Source organism: Onychomys torridus, chromosome 4 (genome assembly GCF_903995425.1).
Source record: "Onychomys torridus chromosome 4, mOncTor1.1, whole genome shotgun sequence".
NCBI lineage: Eukaryota > Metazoa > Chordata > Mammalia > Rodentia > Cricetidae > Onychomys > Onychomys torridus.
Window position 1 is genome coordinate 23,183,596 of NC_050446.1, and position 24,477 is coordinate 23,208,072.

The window sequence follows — 24,477 nt, forward strand, 5'->3', positions numbered from 1 at the left end:
GAAATGACAGTTTTCAGTCATGAAGTAGCAGAGCTGAAGATTAACACAGACAATTTAGAAGTGATCCCTATAGTCTTAGTTCTCTGTCAACCTGTGCTACTCACTGCCTGTCATTTCAGAGAGTTACTTTCCTCTCATAAAATTTAGAACTTTCTGTCTTGCTTGTTTGGTGACTGGGAAGCTAGAACTTTTCCTTCAAAAAGGGCAAATTGAAGAGATACGCTTTGCTTATAGGTGAGCACATCTTTTTTCCAGAGCTACATATGGGTGGAGCTTTAGGTTATGTTCATAGGAAGCACATTCATATATATGAAATAAATTATGGACTGTTCAAATGCGTACAATTCAATGTTTAACAAAAAGCATTGGTGGTAAGATCATGAATCTGTAGGTTTGCACACTTCAGTGACAACATGGAAAACTCTAAATCAGCTGGTTGGTTCATTTTCTGGATCATAGTCCAAAATTTAAAGATGGTTTACTTTGATTTAAATGTGTATAAGGTCTAAAACATCTTGCTGTACTTAGGGCTGTGTCACCTGCCATTCTCCTCAAGCTACTATCTATATGATTATCCCATAGTTTCACAAAGATTCCTAGATGACATTTATCTGCCTCCATTTTTGGATTGATGATTTCATTAAAAGCCATTCTCCTATCATCATTTTGCAGTCTCTGCTTTAATGTGGTCAGTAGAGTTCATTAGATGTATGTGTTAATGGCATCAGCTGGGTTCGGGTTTCACTACAGCTGAACCTCTCTATTGTTAATCACTTAGCTAACATATGTCAATATCATAGTACCTAATGACACCCTCTTTAGTGAGTTCCTTTATATCCGTTTATCTGCCCCTCTGAAAGACCAGAAAAGCATCGATTGTCACTGAGAACTGAGAAGTGGTGAGTATGCTGATGGCCTCCTCTCACTTGGACAACAACTTTCTATTTGGTTTAGAACCTTTCAGCTTGCTCAGCCTTTTTCAGTGATCTTTTATTTTTCACTCCTTCTCTCTCCCTCTCAAGTAAGTGCTGTTTTCACATGTGAAACTTAAGGGCTTACAAGTCCAAAAGAGGAGAGTTGGTGGTGGTTTTTTTTTAATCTTTCTACTCCACAGTCACATCCAACATTTTTCATCTTGAAGTGGCATAGCTCAGAGTAATCTCTGTTTGCTTTTAACAGTATCATCACTCCCTGGGGACACTGAGCAAGTCCAAGACTGAGTGGGAAAATTCCCGAGATCTGTTCAGGATGTATATTGCTCTTTGGAATTTTGGGGACACTGAGATAATTTTCATCTTCATATCTTATATTTGGTGTCATTTGATATCTAAGAGTTTAATAAAAGTCACCATCTAACCTCCCATTCTCATTCTGTCCTGTTTTTAGTGTGCAAAGAGAAAGATGAGGGCCTAATATCGAGGGGCTGCTGGCTTTGGGGTATGTGGTGGGCACAGCAGAGTGTGATGGCAAAGAGTAATTCTGCTTCAAGGAGGACACTGCACAATTTTTTAAAACTTAATAGGATTAGTCATGGGAACTATTTTTAGCAGAAGTTCAACTTTATCCATGTATTTTAATGTGGGAAAATTGTGTCCTTTTCCCTCTGCTAATGTTTGATGTATTCCAGCCCTCCTGTGAGTGTGTTTGAGTATCTTAGGGGATCTGGAGTGGAGGAGAACTTCCTCTCGGATTCTCTCTGTTTTCTTTCGGGAAAATGACATTCCAAAGCTGTTTCACTTTCTGACAGGAAGTGGAGCCTTGCCAAAAATGATTAAAGTCCAAGAAAGCATAACAGCCCCAAAGCCGCCGCAGATCTTTAGGAGCCCGAGTTTGACATTGTGTCAAACAAACATGAAATATTGTTTAATAAATTTGAATAATACAGATAGGGAGAAATCATTCTTGGCTTATAGCAGTAGTGCTTTGCTTTGGGTATGAAAAAGACTACCTACTTCTAATAAATTGAAATTAATATGTGAATACTCTTGTGTAAAGTTATCCCAGCCTGTAACTTCCTCTGTTATATTAGTTATGTGTGTGAAAAAACTTGCTTGAATTATGTGTAAGTTTATGTTTATATATAGTGTTTAAGGAAACAACTTTGGTAGCATGATCTAACCTTCTCACAGGAGTTTTTAAGAAAATGTAAAATGTATTCAGTGAATTCACTGATAAATTCACTTATGCTAAAAGAATTTTATTAAAAGGGGAAAGACAATAATTCAAACTTAAGTTGATTCTGGAAAAATAAAGCACTAGGAATTGATGCAATTTTACTAATGATTTCTTTCTCTGCCCAAGATAATTATGCAGTTCCTCTATCAAATAAAGCTAAGCAAGAAAAAATTCCTACAAGCTTCTTTTAATAAAAAATTTTGAGGAAAAAATTTTAAAACACTAGTTTTATAACATACCTGAAGACTCAATTATTATACACAAACAAAAAGCTACTTTTGGTTTTACTCTTCCAGGTATCTATTTGAAATGCATATTTTAATGAAAAGGATTCAGTGATTTCTGTACTCAGAGACACTCAACAGACCCCACAATTCATGACCACTTCTTAGACATGTTAAATTGATTAGAGAAGTCATTCAGTGACATTGGGTACCATTTGTCACTTCATAAACAGCTACAGTGTGCTGCCTCCAAATGCAGAAGGACCGCCAAATAAATCACATCAAACAGTGGGAGTAGATGCTATCCTTTCATCTATAATTGGTACAGCCTTCTCCTGTCACATTTGCTCATTCTTATGATTCTAGTGTGGATTGACAGACAGGGAAAGGGCAGCATCTGTCAAAGGCATTCAGAGAGTGTATGTTCGGGTGATGTACCTGCTAATAGATATCCATCATAATATTACATTAATGTCACCATGCATCAAACATACAACTTACCCATCTAGGTATCTGATGCTTCACCCATAAGGATCTATTCCCACAGGAAATAAGCTCTTAGCTTTGACAGGAAATTGATAGATGTCAAAGCAAAAACATGATTTACAGATACACGGGAAAGTAAATCTACACTGCATGTACCATTCCAGTGAGTGTAATTGTAAAGATATAAAGCTTAATTTCAGACATTGTAATCAATATATGCAATATATTTTTGCTAATTTCAAAACACAATTCATGTTTAAGGAATTCTTTTCTTATTAAACTAAAAGTAGCCACTGTTGCAATTAATGCTTGGTATTATGTCCTAGATTAAGACTTTAATGAAAATCTGCCTTCTTGTAGGTCAAAACTCTTTCACCCTGTAATATCTATGTGTTTGGGTACATGTATTCATATGTACATGCATACACAGAGGCTTCTGTATATATTATGCAATACAGTCACACCAACATTAAAAATTAACATAAATTAATGAAGACAATATACTTTCATAATGTCAAGTCTTTAAACACTGTAGACTCTGGGGAAATAGAAACGGCCTGTGGCTGTTGCTGAAATGTCTCTAACACACGTGATCTACTCTGTGAAGATATTTGTATCCACTTGACTAACTGGAAACTCTTATATTGGAGAAGCTTTGTTATATTTTCCTATTTGTCATGACTTTTGCATACACTATCTCATTCCATTTGTATAGAAGGGTGGTTATTTTTATTCCCATTTTATAGACTAGGAAATGGAGGTACCAGGAAGATAATGCACACAATATTGCCCCTTAAAGTAAAGAACCTGTGGTGGTGAGGCTAGACTTGTTTGCCATCAAATCACTTTTCACTGTGTATCCTTACACAAATCTGAGAAGCAAACACAGTAATCGTGCTAGGGAAGCCCACAGTGGGTCTGCAAATGCACTGCCTTCCCCCCCGTGGTACATTTCTAGATTCTGGGTGCAGAATGACATATTCGGAAAGCCTCTAATTACAGCACTCTTACCTTCACCCATGTCTGACCTGTGGAGCCCTGTAGAAGGAAAGCAGGTAGATGAGGAGCTGCCTGGGGGAAAGCAAGTGAAACTGGGCATGACCAATACAGAAACAAGTTGCTCAAGGAAACAGTTCCTGTTGTACTGTTTCCCTTCCTCCTTCCCTCCCTCCCTCCCTCTTTTCCTCCCTCTTCCCTCCCTCCCTTCCTTTCTTTGCCTTCTAAAAAGAAAATAATTCCTTGGATGGAAATGTGGGAACCTGCTCAAAACTGGAGAATGGAAGTTACAAACAATGGCGAGAACTCTACAAACATTATGCTTTGTTCTCCTGGGGGATCTTATTTCCTACAAATGGCTAGATTCAACCAGAGACCTTGAAAGATGGGGAGCAGTAAAAATGAGTTGCTGCAAACTTTTCTGAAAGATTTATTAATAGGAAGCAATTGCTTGCTTTTCCTATTGGTTGATTCATTTAGGTTTCATCAGACATATTTGTTTTGTGAAATCTGATTTTTAGAAGTATAATGAATCTGTTGTTCTTTATCTAGTTAAAAAGCAAACCAAATTCATTTTAAAACAAGTTTAGGTAAATAAACAGCACAAAGTGATTCTAGGTATTTCACCTAAGCTGTGGGGGAAAAAAGTCTCCTTTGATTGCTAAACAGTACAGAATGGACCAGCAGCTTGCATGAGATAGGGCTCACTGTCAGCAAATGTTGGGGAAAGGTCAATGGTTAATTAAATAATCCATCACTTCAGGATAGAGAGTAGTTTTCAACTTTGACAATCAGTGACAGAAATATTCAAAGGTCAAAAACTGAATTACAATATATTCCAGTTTGTTCTCCTCCATTATGAAGATGTGACTTGCTACAAGGAGTAGAGGATGAGAAAAGTCGCATTCTTCTAGAAACATAGCTCCCCACGAAATTTGGGATTATTTACTGATTTGAGTGTTGAGATTATTTTGGAGTCATAGACTTATTTTAATTTTTATACTCTTTGCAAATATTCACCTTTGGACAATAAACACTTTGTCCCTACTCTTGAATTTTCTTTTCTGAGAATTACTGTCCCTACAGCTTGGTGATTTCAAGCAGTTCTTTGCATTATGAGTGAACCATGTGAACACAGTACTTCACCCTGCTGCCTTTTCTCTTTCCTTACTGGGTAATCTCTATTCAGGAATATTCCATAAATTAGAAGTCCATACATTAACTCGATGTATCCCTTCGTTAGGATTGGTTTCTTCATTATCATTTCCATGCATTATTATTTAATTTAATCTAATTTTTTTTCTTTCCACCTCTCTTCTTTATTCCTTCTTCCTGCCCCACAATGCCATTTTGTCATTGATTCATCCTAAGTGTTCAAACCTCAAATATTCAGCTTTCTTCCTCCCCGTGTGTGTGTGTGTGTGAGTGTGTGTGTGTGTGAGTGTGTGTGTGTGTGTGTGTGTGTGTGTGTGTGTGTGTGTGTTTTGTAGATATGCCAAAAATACATATCATCTATTTCAATCTTTCCACCAGCCTTTTCCCTTTACCTCTTGGGGCCAAATACAGAACACTGACAATGAAATGAGGTGCACCTGAACAACTGCTTTCCAGGAAGCCATGAATCAAGTGTGATTAAAATAATTGACAACAATTGAAAGGAAGCATGATTCTGCACTGGGATCCTTCTTTTTGCATGTGAAAAGGAAACTGGTCACCAGTTGAGATCGCCTCAGGTTTTGGGGAGAAAACGGTTGATTTAAATAGAAAAACAAAGCTTCTTCTCACTGTCCCTTGAGAAGACAGGGCAAGGCAGGGTTCAGCCAGTGATATTATATGACTGTGTTACTCTGTTGAAATGTTCATTTATATGGCTTTGAAAGGAGGAGAATTTGACCCGTAAGTGTGCACTGCTGTATCCCCTCACCGTCTGGGTGATTGTGGCTATTCCAAGCATGGTCAAGTGTTATATGATTATTTTATCTCTTACTGTAAAGCGCTTTGAGAGACTTTGTATGAGCAGCAATATAAAAATAAATTGAATTGAACCATGGCTTCACCTTCCCACGTTTTAGTGCAGAAACCTTTGGAGCAAAAAGTGCAATGCTACGATAAAGACAAGATTAAGACTATGTCAGGAAAATGGCTAGCTCTAGAGAACTCTGGCTGAGAGAGAGAGAGAGAGAGAGAGAGAGAGAGAGAGAGAGAGAGAGAGAGAGTTTGTTTTCACTGTGATTTGTGGTTATATTTTAAGTTCCTCTGTAATTTTAGAAACAATAGTTGTATTTTCATGAAGTTTCATATTATGAATCATAAGAAATCTGAATCAATTTTAAGTTCATGCATTTCTACAAAAACAACACTTGTTAATTATATAAACATCTCATTTACAGGACACATTACTGTGCATTAAAAGTTGCAAGGTCAGCCTATAAAGGGCAAAGGTCAGAATCACATCATCTGACTTTCGGAATCCATAATTGTAATAATTTTTCTTTTAAAATGAAATAATCATGGCTCAGAGTAATAGGTTTTCCTTGTAGAAACACAATTTTGCATTTGGTGCCACTGCTTCAATACATTATTTTAATAAATGACTCTTGGTTCACCAGAAGTGCTGTATTTCGACGACATCAGCCAACCTTTTCATTTGTTTGAGCAGGAAAAATAGGTGCTAAAGTAGAGCCATTCTGAGGAACATCTCAGGGGTGTTTATAAAAACTGTGTTACAGTTACATTTATTAGAGCCAAAGTGTAGCTCTAATTTCTCATGCAGAAGTCTAGGGAGGTAAGTAATGTCTAAATGCCAGTGTTTCAGATTCGGAGTTAACAATGTGATTGTAAATATGAAAATAGCTACAAAGACTGTAATTTGACCAAAGGAATCAGAAATTTGTTGCTATCTAGAAATGTGGATATGCTTGCTGCCATGCCACATTGTTTCTTTTAAAAACAAGCTGCAGAATGGAATTATGCCTGTCCCCAAGTCCTCTGACAATGGAATCTATTCTTTTTTATTATTCAGTTATATGAATTAGTAGTTAGCTTTGGGGGAGGTGATCCCCGCTTCCTTTGCTCTTATTCCTTGTAATATGGAGCTTTCCTTGCTCTCTCCATTTCTTTCCCCATCAAAGCTCTGAGAGATTTTCTGTATGGGTGTTATCAGCCTGCAAAAGGCCAGCTTGATTTTTGCAATTGGGATCCCTTTGCTAAACTATCAAAATACAGAAAACAAATCTTTATCTGCTGAGCATGTTGCTTATGAAACTGCAGAGAGGTCTTTCTTCTGTAGATTTGTTGTGTATTATTCCTTTTCATCTAAAGCTCTCAACAATATTTTTGCATAGTGAGTCAGATTCTCCCAGGTATCCTGGGGATATTTGGGAATATTATTGTCTCTAGGCAGTACATGATTCCTCTGGGGCTTGAGAAAATAATGATCCTTCAAAGGTGCTTATTATCTTAGGATGGTATGGAGACACACAGTTACTCATTTCTGTGTTCATTCTGCTTTGTGGGGCAAAATGCTGTGTTTCAGAGAAAAAGAACCACCCCGTAACCCAGAATTAAGATAACGAATGTGTGCATGTGCACATAAAATACACACATACATATATGCAAAGCATTTCTTCTTTCAAATGGTTCCATTCTTAGACAATATGGTTTAAAGATAGAATTAACAAGAGAGCTCAGCGACACAGCAAAAGAGAGAGATGTATTTTCCAATTCGTTGAATTATAAGGTCTAACATCTCAATCTTACTTCCTTTCTTCATATAGTATTTATTTTTTCTTTAAACCATGACTCTTTATTGAAATGTATTTGTCAGCAGATAAAGTTACCACCTAGCACTCATCATAGATAACCTCTTGTCTTCACTTTTCCCTCTGCTGCATATGTCTCCTATGTACCAGGACAAGACAATCAACTTTTGCTCAGGTATAGTAGTGTCTTCTGGCCTTTGAACCTCCATTCAGGCTGATCTAAGGTTAAGCACCAGACACATTCATCCCCTTTGAGTATTAAGAATCTATTTACTTGCAAGTTCTTCCCTTTCCAGGTGGCAGGAATGAGCCTGTTTCATCTTGTAATTAGGACATATGTCACATACTGTGTACATGGTGGCCATGACAACTAAGTAAAGGCACAGACTTGACAATGCCCATCAGATGCTCTGATGTTCCTTAAAGGATTTGCTTCTTCATCATGAGCCAAGAGCCTGTTGTCTTTATGATTTTTCATTCTCTGATCTTGCAAACATATTAAATATCTTTTTCTTTCCCTGTGATTTCTGAGGAAACTATAAGTGTTAGTTATATTTATATGACTACATACATATTTGGGTGGCATTGATCTGTGGTAACTTAATATTTGTTAAAATGGCTTACCATAGATTTTCAAATGTTCTAGAAAATGTTCTTAGACAACATGCATTCTTAGACAAATGTCCTTGAAATTCACTCAGTTCACCCTTTGTTCTTCCTAGAATGTACTCATCCTGATAGCTGTTTCCAGTTGCTACCTTCGGACTAGGGCATGATGTTTAAAAATGTTGATGCTAATTTTTGTTTCTATGTAATTTTCTTACAGCATAATCTGAAGGAGCACTGGTACATGCCAAGAAGGATTCAACTTGCTGAGTTTTCTAGCATTGCAAGTCCTACACTAACTGCTCCATTTGTCAGGCTTGTAGTTGATCTGTGTATTTCCCTAGTGCTGTCATGAGCAGTAGGTTCAGATAGCCTAATGTGGGGTACTTTACTACAGATAGTTTCCCTGACTCTAAATGCATTATTCTCACAAAGAGGAAGAAAGCAGTGATTAAAATAGGTCACTTTAGTATTGCCATGTACTAATTAATTATATACAAAGAAATATGCATATACTAACATGTAAGATGACAGACTTCTGAAGGTATGGTTGACCCTTTAAAAAAATCTAAGGCTGGTTGAGACAAACCTATGCTTATTAACAAGACCTGACATACTCCTAAAGATGCTATACATAGATTCATGTGTTTTTCTGTGTTACACAAACTTCATGTTTGATGTATACTAATAACCTGGGAGTAGAAAAAAACTGAAAAAGAAAACACAAAAGTTGCTTCTTTTTGTCTAATTTTGTTTGTTTATCTACACTACTTTTTCTTCCCTCAAGGGGAGCTTGGTCTCTAGAACGTGTGTAGGGAGCTTAACTTTTGTATTGGCAGCTTAGTGTTCAGCACAGAAACCACATGCCACAAAGCACAGGGGAGATGAGGAGAATCCTCATGATCCATCTTTAGATTGGGATCGCATGGCTCTACAGAAGCCTGCCTTGCAGCTAGTCATTTTAGGCTTAAACACTGGCCAGACTGCATTTCCCCCAAATTGCACTGACTTTTACTTTTGCCAATCAAACCCACAAGTTTAAAAATACTTGAAAGAAAAACAGCACCGGATCCTTACGGAAAGCCATTAGCCTTATATTCCGAACCAAGGAGACAGATTTAAAAAAAAAATGTATAGATAGGGGTAAGTTTCTCTTCTTGGGTCAAGGGTTTTCAAGTCATCACATATCTTAATGAAAACCAACTTAGTATAAATTGGACCGCTGTCTTATAGGAAATCCAAGTATAATGAGTTCTATTGTGGCAGATTAAATGGGGTGCATGCTGCTTGATGATGAGTCTGCATTTTTTCATCTGAGGATGCTTATGCTTCAAGGAATATCATTTTCTACTGTAGCATTCAGGTTTTGACTGCTTCTTAACTATAAAACCTAACCTTGTTGTGGCAGCTGCACCATGAAAGTGATGGTGGGAAGAATGCTGCTATCAGTGAGGGAGATTTATGACTTCCCCAAAAGGGTAGGGATAGCTGCCTGTTTACTTTTAATTTTCCTTCCAGTGTGCACTATATTTTATTGACACAAGAGAAGATAACAACATATTATAACAAGGAAGTACTCTAATTCTGAAAATACAAACAAAATACTTCTTATGAAAATTTGTCTCCATGGGATACAAATTCCTTTTTTTTTTTCCTTCAATGAGACAGCCCACAAAGGTAAAGATCTTATATCTTGTAAAATTATTTGTGCTCAACTTTTGCATTTTGGACAAAGGCATTGGATGGGCTAGAAGGGAAGGCCAATGAAGGGAGGTTGATGAGGAGAGAGAAGAGAAGGGTACAGAGAGGAAACAAAAAGCTGTTCAAATAAGTTGTAATCATGAGGGAACTTGGTTCACTGGAAGCTTAACATTCAACTGCCCCCCCTTTTTTAACAAAGTTCCCCCCGTATCTGCCTTTTTGAATTAAATAGATAATCAGGGGTACATGAATATTCCTGTCACAATTGCTTACAACTGACTAGCACATAGGATTTTATATTCACCAGCTTTAGTGAATATAGAGATAACTGATTCTGTTGATAGTTCTCAAATTGTTTCATTACAAAGCTGAATCAGTCCACTTGGTTGTCCACTATGAAAATATAACACATCAAAGTACAGAAATGATTAAGTCCCTACAGCCTACAATAGATTAAATTAGATAGTTTTTGTTGTTGGGCGGTGTATTTACCCACGTTTATGGTCTTATTTCCTTAAGGCAGTAGGCTATTTTTATTGGAAAATATCTAACAACAATTTGAGGGCCATAAGATGGCGGCTCTTAGTGAGTGAGGTCACCTGCCACAAACCTGAGTTCAATCCTAGGACTCTCCTGGTGTAAGGAAAGAATTGACTCCTCTAAGTTGTATCCGCTAACCTGACATGTGTGTCAGGGCATGTGCACATGGGAGCATGCACACAGAAAGACACACATGAAATAAATAAATGTGAAAATTATTTTATAAAGAACATGTGTAATCCTTCAAGATGAGCTTTTCAACAGTACAACTAGCCTGTGCTGCCTTTGTACCGCCCTCCAATACCATGTCCTCACCCCAATTTCTCACCAACCAATCTGCAACCAACATCAAACAGTTTCTACTAATTGATATTTTACTAGAGTCCATTCTAAAGAGTTTGGACACAAGGTTTTTATTTTTTCAGGTGTTTTTCTAAAGAAATCTTCAGCTCACAAGTGTACTTACAAATGCTAACTTAAAAGGGTTTATTAATATGAAGAAAAACATAAAAAATGCAGAAGTTTGCATATTTCCATCCCATATTTTAATGGCAAACATTTTGATAACTGACAGCACTCATCAAAAGAAATTTTTCTTCAAGTGATACAGACAAAAAAAATTCTATTGAGGTGAAATACCAGTATTAGAATAAGGCTGGAACTACATTTAAGGTATCTTTTGTCTGGCATTTAACTGTATTTTATCCTAAAATTGTTCCTATCAACAGAAGAAAATTTGTCATACCTTTGCTGCTGTATGTAGTTGGTTGTTTTTACTCTTTTCTCTTTGGGGGGTCTACCACCCAGCTCCCAAATACATACACATGCACAGGCTTATTCTTTCTTATGGAATGCCTGGCTTTCTTGGTTTATTTCTAGACAGCTTTTCTTAAATGAAATTATCCTATCTATCTTTTGCCTTGGGACTTTTACCTTTCTCTACTTCTTTTCTTTCCCTCTTATTCCATGTCTGACTGTGTAGCTGAGTAGCTGGTCCCTCCTTCTCTCTGCCATTGATCTCTATTCCAGATTTCTCCTCTGATTTATTATCTCTGCCTACCAGCCCTGCATATCCTTTCTCCTGCCTTGCTATTGGCCATTCAGCTCTTTATTAGACCAATAGGTGTTTTAGACAGGCAAAGTAACATAGCTTCACAGAATTAAACAAATGCAACATAAAAGAATGCAACACATCTTTGCATCATTAAAGCAAATATTTCACATCAATATATATTAAAAGTTACAGATACATCATACTTGTTATTGCAGTTAGCTCAATTCCACAGCCCATGTCAATATGCATTTAATACAAACAAAATACACACAGAGAAACCACAAACAGCCCAGCAAGGAAAAGAAAACCAATAAAAGCTCTTTTGGGTTTGCAATGGTATAGTTTTGTTTTAAGACTGGGTCTTGCTGGCCTTGAAGAAAGGATCCTCCTGCCATAGACTCCTAAGTAGCTGATATTAAATACATGCACCAACACCTTGGGCTCTGTTACTGGTGTTAGTTAAGATTAATTAAATGTCTATGCAGGAGTGACATTAGAATGTCACCTTATTCATCAGCATTGAGTGAGTGTTATTGTGATTATTGTTACCATCATTAAAGTTATACAGAGGTACCTTCAAATGATAGGCTCTGTGGGGACCTGAAAGAGAATGGTCCCATAAGCTCATACACTTGAATACTTGGTCTCCAGTTGGTAGAACTGTTTGGGAAGGATTAGGATGTGTGACCTTGTTACTTCTGACAAGCTTTGAAGTTTCAAAGGACCCGCATCATGCTGAATGTCTTTATCTTACCTCATGCTTGTGGATGAAGAAGTAAGCTCTCAGCTACTACTCCCATGCCATACCTGCTTGACAGCTGCCATGCTCCCAGCATGATGGCCATAGACTCTAACCCTCTGAAACTATAAGCCCAAAATAAATTCTTTTACAAGTTCCTTTGGTCATGGCTTCTCATTGGAGCAATGGAAAACTATTGGGCATGGTTTCTCATGGAGCAACTAACTAATTACTCCTTGCAATTATCTCCTATCTAAAGAACTGGCCTGTCAAGAACCACTAGTGCTTGTGATGAAGTTCCTCTGTGGGTTGAAAGACCACGAGAAGTTGGAAGCTACACTTACGGAAGAAATAGTTAGGTTGGAGAGCCTGATCATCCCATAGGTGAGATATTAATCATAACAGCAGTGTTTCTCCTCTGGGCCTTACAGTCTCAGCACCAGGGCTTTTAAAACATCTGGCTGGCAAGCCAACACCCAGACTCATTACAGAAATGCCATGGCCTTCATAGTTTTAGACATTTCCACATGGGAGCCATGTGTAAATGAAGTAGCATACGCTCTGAAGTTTTAAATCCCACATACCAACTTTTTTTTTTTTTTTTTTTTTAGAAAAAAATGCTTTTAAAGTTGAGATGAGGCAAATTGCCATAAAAGGCACATTAAGAAGAGCGTTGTGAACAGGGTGCTTAACTGACCCAGTGTTATCTTTCATTGCCCTTTCTTATATGGATGAATAAAGACAGATAGTAGTTAATTGCTCTTTAGCTAGATCAAGGTCAGTCTTTTGTGCTGAAGTCTTAGAACTGGGTTAAACAGGAAGGCATTGCTTGTATCACTGTTCTTAACCTTGACTAGGGTCATTTAATGCAGTTTCCTAAATGTAGTTGCTCATGACAATCACCTGAAGAATAATTTAAAACATAGATTCCCAAGCTTGCTTCAAAAGATTTTGATTTGGTGGGCTTAAAGTGGAGCCAAGAAATCTGAGTTATTTAAAAGTGTTGCAGATAATCCTAATGATGTCATTATCATTTATTATGTGTAGCTAAGCAAGGGACTAATTGGAGTAAAACTGATGCTCATGTTAGTAATCAGAAAATGTTGACACAATAAGATAAAAACAGTAGGTAATTGTTTCCCTTCTGACATCTAATTTATTAAATAGACATGCCTTGGTCATGTCTTACCTGAGAGAATACTAGTTTTTCTATCTCCTGTTTGGAATGTAGACATCATATTAAATATCAAATATTATGAATACCTTGTTACTGTGAGAAGCCTTTCTTTTGTTTAGGAATTTTAAGTACCCTAATAGATAATTAATTATCATAGCAATCCTCTAGCATAATAAATATAACTTCTATTTCTGAATTTATGAGTCAGAAGCCATAGTGGTTAAATAATTCCATTAAAATTATACAGCAGATGAAAATAATGATACCTGAATTAGAAGCCAAGTCTCTGCAATTCCAAACAAGTTTATTTTCTAAACATTCAAACTCCAATAAGTACAATTGCTAACAAGAATTAGTGGCACATAAAAATAGCTTAACTCAGATTCAGCTATATATATTCATTTAAAGAAATGTGTTAATTAGCTTTCATTACTATAACAAAATACCTGAAGCTGCTTGATTTATTTAAAAAGAAGTTGACTTTACTCATAGATCTAGAGACTCAAGGGAACACTGTTCATATTCTGATCCTGCCCCTTGGGGCTGCCCTGTGTCCTGACATAAAAGTCTCTATTTAAGGAAAAACTCTGCCCTTTCCTCTTTCTCTCCTTCTGCTTTTCCTCCCACGAGGTGTGCACCCATCATTCTCTCTCCTTTCCTCTCTCTCTTTCTCTCTCTCTCTCTCTCTCTGTCTTCCTTTTTCTGTCTTTCTGCCTTTTCATCTCTCTATTATAATAAACTCTCCACTTGGATGCATGTCTGCTGTCATGTCCCGAATGGTGTGCATCTGCCCAGCATGTTTCCCTGCAGGCGCGGGATACCCGGGGGTGGGGGGGTGCATAATAAATCATAGCAAACACATTTGGTATTGATGGTCTTTTGAGCAGGATTTGGGGGTAGAACAAGGCATGACTGGTCAGGAGACATGAGAGGAAGCTCATGAGTGTATTTCTTTTGGCTTTAGAAGAGCTGGAAGTATTCCTTCATGGATATTGCATCCTGGTGACTTCATCTAATCCTGATCTTCTTCCAAAGGCTCACATGTAAACATTATTAGGTGAATTATTTTTGTAAGAAATTAATACCTCCTAACATATGACTCCTTGTGGGATACACTCAAATGGTACTCAAACCATAGAGGGAGGAGGGGAAGGGAGAGGAGAGAGAGAGCATTTTATGATAATGAATGAGCTGTGGGTGTCATTCCTTCTGGGCTTCTGAGAAGCTTCTAAACCCCATGCTCAGAGGTGTCCCAACTTCGCAATGACTTAGAATATCCTAATAAATTCCTCTATGATGACTATCTGACTCACTGAATAAGGTATTTCAAATGACCACTGATTAAGTCCTTAAGAAACAGTTTTTAAAATCCTCAGACAAGTTTGGAGTTGACTTGGGGCAGGGGTGTGTTCCAAAACAAATTTCTATGTCTCATACACTTAACACAATAGAAACTAGTAACAGTGACATCTAAAACAGAAAAGTACTCTCTGAAGGATAAGCAGGAGCTTTGCTAACTTTGTTTCCTCTGGATTTTCTGGATATTAAGGGCAGGCTTGGTTTGTGGTCTTAAGGTACAAGCATCCTGTGGGACATCAAATGACATTTCCCAAGCCTGTCAGAATGTAAGAGCTCCAGACCATTGGCATCTGTGTCAGCTCATAGTCTGACATCTGGATGGTTCTCAGTAGGCGTTTGTGGGAAGAAGGAAGAGACAGGATGAAGACCCTGGAAATAGGGAAATGAGCTGTGATTTTTTTTTTTTCTAACCAAATTCTATACTCAGTGTAAAAAGAGTCATTTAAGCCTGGCTTCTATCACTTAGCACAGTGCTTCTCAACCTTTCTAATGCTACAGCCCTTTAATACAGTCATTTTGCTACTCTCATGAATTGTAATGTAAATATTGGATGTGTAGGCTATCTGATATGTGACTCCCAAAGGGGTCATGGCCCACTGGTTGAGAACTACTTAATTCAGCCCCCCCATGGTCCTAATCCCTGGTTCTTCAAAGGAGTATTCCAGTGAATTCAAGTATATGGGAACTAAGGACTATCTTGAAAATACTTTCAGTGTAAGATACAAAATATATCTTCTATTCTGATTTTTGGCTATCAGATTAGGAAATACCCCAAAGGCAGAGGTGTGTAAGAAGGGAGCACTAGCTTCCCTGCTCAGTATAGCTTTCTTGTTCAACAGGGCACACAGGAAAACAAGCTCCAGCAGTGCACAATATACATTTGGAGAGATTAAAAAACACATGCTTTACCAAACAGAGTAGCTAACAGCACAATAATACTATGTTCCCTGGAGCATATACTCCACTGTAGTGGAAAGTTAGCAATTTTATAAAGAAAAGTATTTTGAAATGAGATTTTTGTTCACATTTAGAATCATTACTGGCTACAACCCACTCCCCACATTATTACGAGAATAACCAAAATAAATAATGATAATAAACATCACAGTTTATTTTAGGGAAGTGGAATCAGAGACACTTCATTCTACTCAAACTATAATTCTTCTCATTAAACTATAAAATTGCTTATAAGTGATTTATAAATTTATAAACACGTAAAACCACACATCCTTAACAAAGTATATAACTATGCCTGTTCCAAAGAGTTGTAGTCAAGTTTAAAGCGGCAGCCCTTGATTTATAATTTTTAATTGTATATCTTGGTGGACACAAGTGTTGCAGTTTCATGGGTTTATAATGTGCCTCTTTTCATTTTGTTGAATCATCTGACAACCTTATTCAATCTTCATCCTGTTGATTAAAAGGCAGTGTCCAAAAGAATTCGTAAAAGAGATTCCAGGTGCCAATTAACACAAACTCCCAAGTAGCTGGTGTCTGTCAAGACTGCAGATATTCTAGAAATGAGGCATCTTCAGGGAATGTTAATGGATTCTGTCTTTTGTGAAAAGGGAGCAATATGAGTGATGTTTGGATGATATTATATTATTGAGAAAACCAATATATTGTTTGTATTTCATGCTAAGTCAATGATGGGATAATATATTTCCAGCGCTGTTTTTCACAAATAGATATTTAGCAGATATCTGAAGGGCTTTAGATTTTACTGCTATCCTTGACAGTCAAAGAAGCATTTATCTTGGAATATTTTGTTCCATTCTGTCACAGCTAGGAATTCCATGTAAGACACACACAAATCTGTACAATTGATTTATTTATCAGGGACCTTAAACACCTATAAGTACTAGCAACACCAAGGCATAGCTGTTGTCATTGTTGAATTTGATTTTCTGTAATAAAAATTTGAATTGTTTATAAATGTAACTAATATTTAATAGTGTGAACAGATTTGAATGACAATGCTAATCTGATAATGGTTATAAGTTTGACTAGAGAAATTCTCAATGACACTTTGAATCTGGGTGCACAGATCCCCAAGAGATGTGAAGAAAAAAATTATTATTTTCTTTTCACTGTTATTTTAATTATTATTTGGCCTTTTGCATTTAAAAATTCGCTTTGAAATAGCAGATTTCCATTTGTCTTGTTTCAGTTTGTTACAAAACTCCAGACCATTAGGCTGGCTTGTCAAAATGGTAATCGGGGAAATAAAATTTTAGTTTTCTTCTTGAAGTCCCACCATAACAGTGGCTTTCCCAATTCACAAAATTCTTGAGTGTTCTCTGACTAAATGGTCCCCAGGGGTTGAGCCATTGTGGTGAGGGACATGCTGTTCCTGAGTAGTTAGCCTGGTCAATCAGAACTCCTCAGGAGCTTACCTTGTGACAATCACAGTCAGCTCAGTCACAACTGAGAGTCACCACTAGGTAGGAAGGCTGATGCTGCCTCCTGAATTACAAAACTGGAAGGCTCAAAGTCTTAGTAATAATGAAAAGGGAAGTTGTTGAAGCATTATAATTCAAAGGCCACAGGCAAAGGTCGAAAATTAAAATAGAAGAGTTAATTTACATATTTAAAATGTTCTTAATCATGTGATTTGTTTTGGACCTGAAAAGATTGTAATATTTAGTGTTAAGAAAAGCCTGTCTTGGAGAATGCTTACCAAAGCCTTAAGAATCTAAGGCTGATATCTTTGTGGATTTCTGGGGACCTCTCTTGCACTTGGCTTCTTCCTATTCCCATGGGGTCTTCATTGATCATGGTTTCTCTTACCTTGTTCTCCCTGTCTGTTCTTGATCCAGCTGGGATCTCCCACTGCTCCCCTAAGCTCTCTTTCCCTCCAAGCTTGGTGAAGGGAAGGGGGAACTGGACCTGCCTCTACTGAATCTACCAGGCTGAGCTGAATCCCTAGGGAAGTCCTTGCCCTGGAGGAGATAGGGATGGGGGGTGGGAGGAGGGAGGATATGTAAAATTAAATTAATTATAAAATAAATAAAAATTAAAAAAAGAATCTAAGGCTGATATTTTTTAGTTCCATCCATTTGCCTGCAAATTTCATGCTGTCATTGTTTTTCTCTGAAAATATCTAGAAAATATCATCCTGAGTGAGGTAACCCAGAAAGACAAACATGGTATGTACTCACTCATAAGAGGATACTAGTTATAAAGCAAAGAACAATCAGGCTGCAACCCACAGAACCAGGGAGGCTATATAGCAGGGGGGGACCCTAAGATAACTGTGGCTTATAATAAGTTTTGGTTTTACTCAATTACTGAGCAAGCCTCAATGAAACATTTTACTATTAGGATAAGAATTTATACTATATCAAGCTGATAATAGAAAAATAAAAAAAAAAAAAAAAGAATCTAAGGCTGAGTACTTTAGTACTTTTGCTGAGAATCCTGATTGGTACTCTGTATCTTTGTGTGTGTGTGTGTGTGTGTGTGTGTGTGTGTGTGTGTGTGTGTGTGTATGTGTGTGTGTAACTCATTCTTGATTCTAGTCATTATCAACTTTTATTAAAGTTTTTTATTTGTTTGTTTGGTTTTGGTTTTTCAAGACAATGTAGCTTTGTGCCTTTCCTGGAACTCACGCTATAGCCGAGGCTTACCTTGAACTCACAGAGATCTGCCTGCCTCTGCCTCTGGAGTGCTGGGATTAAAGGCGAGCAACACCACCGCCTGGCTAGAGTTTTTAAAACTGTTCATAATAATTCACTCTTGTCCCTAGTAAAATTCTGTTTCTCTATTTGAAAGCTGCCACCTTTAGTGCATTTTTAAAGGAATGGAAACTAAACTTTTATTTGTTTAATTTTCAAGTTTTTATTTTATTTATACTTTTATTATTTTTATATTAAAATTTTTGTGTGTGTATGAATAATTTGCACATGAGTGCAGTTTTTATGGATGCCAGAAGAAGTTGATGGATTCCTCTGGAATCTTGGTCATAGGCGTTTGTGAGCTGCATGATATAGGTGCTAGGGACCAAATTCAGGTCCTCTGCAAGAGCAACAGAGGATCTTAATTGCTGGGCCATCTCTCCAACCCCAAACCCAAAACAATAAATAAAGCATGAATGTAATTGTAGTATATATGTGAAAATTAAACTCAAGGTAGTGTAACTATCATAGGACAAGGCAGTTTTCATCACTAGCAATGTCAACAAAGAAAATAAAAGCGAGATTCTTCAGTATCACCAAGAAACAGCTTTACACATCTCTGAATGTGGTACATCTTTGGCAACAATTAGGTGACATCTAGCTTCTTTGGAGAGACTTGGCAATTTGATGTCTTCAATTTTATTTCACATAGTAGAATAATATTTCTCACTTATTGTATGTTATCCCATCTCACCTAATTTGAACACGTATGGCTTCATTTGATGTGTGTTCTTTTGCCTTTGGTTTCATTTTAAAGTGCTGGTGATAGAACCCAGGGCCTTACCCATGCCAGGTGAACACTCTGCCACTCAGCTAGAGACCCACTTCCAGGTTTGTATGACTTAAAAGCAACTGATTGTACATAATTTTGCCTTGTATGCTAGAAATGATTATTCTTATTTGCAAGTCATGGTAACTTGCAAAGCATAATCATAACATTAATACTAGATTAATGTGCTTAACATGTCCTGAATAATTCAAATAAACAGACTTAAAAACAGTTTTGATAATTGAGTCTTTTAGTTATAACATTCATAAACTGAAATGCTTTCTAAAAAACACTACCATGCACAAAACCATATATGTAGTTTTAATCTATTGTAAGGCATAATTCAGAAAAATTATGTTGATTCATAAAGCATTGTTTCCTGATCCATCTCTGTTCTGACTCTTCATAGAATGAAAAGCATCATGCTGGGCAGATCGACTTTGAGTTAAAACACATGGCAGTCTCATGTTTCCAGTACTTTGAATGAAAGTAGAAAGATCCAGTCTCGAAACTTATCAGAAGTACATCATTAAAAACATGTGTTGTGTTTACCTTGCACTAAAATGATACTAGTCATTAGGAGTGACTTCAAAGAAATAAGTGTGGCCAGAGAAACCGAGATAATGGTATGCTACTATATAGTTCCTTCCAGAAGTTAGCTAATCTCTTCTGCAAGTGGAAGAGAATAAGAACTGTCCCAATGACTAAGAAATGATGTGGAACAGTTATTCCAGCCTTAGTATGATTCAGGAATTCATAGCAGGCTCTTTTCTAACAGCCTAGTAGTCCATAATACTATAAAGAAACTTGTTCATTTTATATTTTGATATCATATTTGGTGTAGCAAAATGGCCACTTCTACCACCATCTCATTGCTTCCAATATCTGTGTTCTGTGATAACAGTGTCTTCCTTTTCTGACAGTGATTGTGGATCCTCTAAACTGAGATTCCCTCTGATCAGACTAGCTTCCCTTGTGAGTTCATCTTTGCACCAATACTTTCGATGTAGAAAGAGTGATGACTGGTTTAATGATGACCCACAGGAAGAGCTTCATTCAGACCAATCAATCTTCCAGGCATTGCCAAAAGCTAACCCAAGATACTTTCACAACATTTGTTATAAAAACTTACAAAGCATTCTCTGTAAAACAGTCCCATTGTTTTAACTCACTAGCACTTTAAATATTGGACATCTATATATCACTCCTGTTTCTAGCCAAAGCTCAGGGAATAATGTGGAAGAGGGGTAAAAAGGAGCGTAAGAGTTGGTGTGGTCAAGCCCTAAGACACTTATATATATAAAATCTTTTAATCACATAAATCACATTTGACTTTTAAAAAGATCCCCTATCATGCATTAAGCTGAATTAAATACAGAAATGTACTTTTCCTAGAGTGTGCATTGCACATTTATTCTCTGTATTCCTTGTTAAAAAATATTTCCTGCTATTAGAGAGACTCTTCGACATACTTAATTCTCAGTAAGCCCTGCATAATAACACTGCTTAGGAAGCATCGGTTCCTCTAAAGTGCCCACTTGCCCTACTGCGCTCTTTTCTAGTAATGGAGCAATGCAGCTGCTTCGGGCTGAGGTGAGTCCCTGCATATTCATTTTCCTGTATAAGTTTTTTCCCAGTACCCTTGTTCTTTATTGTCCTTTCTTACTTTCTCTCAGAAGTAGGCAGTTTTTAACCTTTGAAAAATGAATCCCTCTGCTCAGTTTGTTTCCTGCTTATAGCACCTATAGTCTGTAAATTGGGTCCAGTTTCTGTCCTGCCCCTCTAGCCTAAGTAGTGTATGATGAGCCACATTTCTCAGAGAAGAAAAATATTTGCATAAGATACTAATTGATATGAAGGCATGATGGTCAATAAAATTAAGACATTAATAATAAAAGATTCACAACTGAAAGCATAGGGCAATTGGCAGCTTGCTGTGAAGTGGTTGGTAAGATATTAAAAGGATCCTATTTCTTTTGAGCAGGACTGGCTATTCATTACATAGTCCATCTATGTGAAGGAGAAAATCAGGAAATTTGCACTGCTTGTCTCTGCAAAGCAAAGTATTTATATATTCATATCAGTGAGTAGAGGTATGTGAGTGAAGATACACTATAGTAATACCTCAATTTCCATAGCTTGGGTGATGTTTCCTATCATTTGTGCTGATGATAAGTTACAGCATGTATGAAGGCCCTGCTCTGTATGGTCCTCACACTGATATCCAGGCTCGGGGCAACTGTTCTCTGGAACATGGTGATGGAGGCATAACAAGGGAGTATAGAAAGGCATGTACTAGCTTGTGTCCATTGCTACTTCTATGCAGTTTATAGTTCACAATCAAGTCCAAGGTAGTACACTCTCACAATCTACCTAGAAAGTGCAGGGGAAGAGTTGATAGATCAAAACAACTCCCATCTTAATGAGTAAACAGTAAACAAAGTCGCTGTCAAAAATATACTAAAATAATTTTTAACCTTAAGAAACTACCCTTAAGTAAAATACAGAAGAAAAATTTAATATAAATATTAGTTTTGTCTACTTCAAAATGCTACATAAACACAATATCCACATCCACAAGTACACACATATATTCATACACACACACACACACACAATTTCTGTATCAAAGCTTCTTGCGTACAGTTATATCTCCACAGACTGGCACATCTCTGTAGCCATGTATTCCACTAATTTGCTGCTGCTTTAGTATTTTGTCTGAAGAGCTAAAGCCATGGTAAAGTGGCTCCAGTATTCTGGAATATAAGCAGGTTCCCATTCAGCCTGCTGTCACAATGTATGGGAAGGTTTTCTGTGAGTGGGGAGCTGAAGGCAGAGACAAAGTTTTGACTTCCCTCTCTCCTTCAAGTCTAGTGAGAGTAAGTAAGACATTACACCTGAATTTAGGAGTTTCTACTGAAACGGAGTTTGTCATCTCTTTAGCAATGAAATCTTTCTGATTAGGGCCTTCTGTGTTCATTAGACTTACATGGCAGGGCAGCAGAGTTGAGAAGAGATACACACATCTTATAGAGTTTATTTGGAGTTGTACACACATAGGGGTGTTTTCTTATTTGAAACAGGATCTAGCTAGAACATTGGCAGCACAGGATAAGGGAGGCTGCAGAAGCACGCCAGCCTGTTCATCAGGGGCTTTCATGACAGGAACGTGTGAATGCTCTCTGCATCACGTGGAAGCTTCAGAGGCCTTCTATGTCATGGGAACTGCACCCCTAAGAATCTGTTGGGCAGACAGCCAAAGCAAGGAGATGAGAGAAAGGAGAGGTCAGCCATATAGTGCATCATCCATCCACAAAAACCTCAGGGACTTGGGGGCTCAGAAAAGCCCATAAAATGATCAGATTTGGATGCCTGCCACACAGCCCTTCACCAATGTTGACACCCAAGGGAAATCCAGAAATAGCAGAGAGAAAAGCAGAGAAAGAGCAAAAGCAAGGAGTGAGCACACATAGATCAAACCATAGCCCCTTTCTCTTCACAGGATTCAAGAGACAAACCAAGATTCAGAGACAGGGTGGAAGGTACTCTATTGTGGATATGAAATTAATGCTTAGGTCTAGATCTGATGTTAAATAGAAAAGGAATCAGATGCTTGTAGGATTTCTCTTCAAAGGAAAAGGGAAGGGAAAATTATAGAAGCTGGTTAGATGGGGTGTTTAATGGAAAAACTTTAGAATGTCCTTATTGAGACATCTGTCTTTTTCTTATTACAGTATTTTTCCTATAGAATTCGAAGAACATGATTCTATATAGAGCGACTGGACTTCCCTAGGCTTGACATCAACGTGGGCTAAGCTGGCCTACAAGAGAAGGAGCTCAGCTAAGGTAACCTTACATATCATAGGCCTAAAGTCAAATGCTTCAAGATCAATAAAGTTGAAGTGTTAATCCAATATAAGAGATAAGAGCAGGGTAACAGAATGAGAAGTGGGAATATCAATTTTGGCAGCTGTTTCAAAGAGAAGATGGGAGCTAACCATAGAGAGACATTTCTGGACACTAGAGTGCTGTATGCTCATTTTTACCCCACATCTATAACTTTTAAGAATGTTGAACCAACCATCTTCAATGGTACCTGGTTAATAACTCTACCCCCTTTTTTCTATTTTCTCATTGAAATTTTATTCATTTTCTGAAACCCAGACCCTCCACAAACTGTACTTTTTTTTATACCTTCTTTCTATGCTCTTCATTGGACAGCATCTCCCTGCCACCAGGGTCTAGTTATAAACTTATGTTTATATTTACATATTATTGTGTCCTTTTGTCTCCCATAATTGATGTGAAAAGGAGTGATTGCATTTTTAATACACAGGAAGTATTTATAAAGTATTTGTTGGGCGGATATTGCTGTGAAAATAAATTTACAACTTGGATAATTTTAAGCATTATTTTTTAAGTTGCACAGGAAGTTGTAGAGGAAATCTACATCAATAAGTTATTCATTAAGCAATCTAATTTACATATTGATGTAATAAGTGGTATGGCAAATAAGTGAAATAAATAATTCTCAATTCTCTGAGAGCAACTTATGGCCTCACCATTTTTGCAAATTCCAGAAATGAATTGAGTAGCAACACATGTAGAATGTTGTGAATGAAGAAAAGAACATAAAAGAAAAGTAGAATGATATCAAGGTCCAACAACCAGGAAGAGATCAGAAGTTATTGAGTGAGTTTTTAGTGATAGTCATTATTTTCATGATTTAGTCTCTTCTTGCTGGGAAGTGTTGACTTTCGACAGGCTGCTTTTCCTCCTCCTCTTCCTTCTGACTTTCCCTTCCCTTTAACCCCTCACTTCTGCTTTCTTCTCCTAGTTTGTAAAGCTAGAGTACTGAAATACACAAGTGGGTACCAAGTTTAGGTACTTGGTACTCTAAAATGAGAACATGTCTTATGAATATTCTTTCATACTTAGGGATCAATATAAGGCATATAAAAACATCTTGTGCAGAGAGATAGAATATGAGCATACTACCAGCCCTCCAATGTTCAGAATTTGAAAATACTGCAGTAATATGCTAGCTTACACAGAAGGATCTTTGTAGACAAGACAATTTGTATATAGGTCTTCTATGCTATAAAATATTCTCCCTGTAAAACTTCTTTGGCCACCTAAGAGAGCAAAACATGAAAAAAATGGGATTTGAAAAAAAAAATATATATATATATACTTGCTTTCAGGATTGAGAA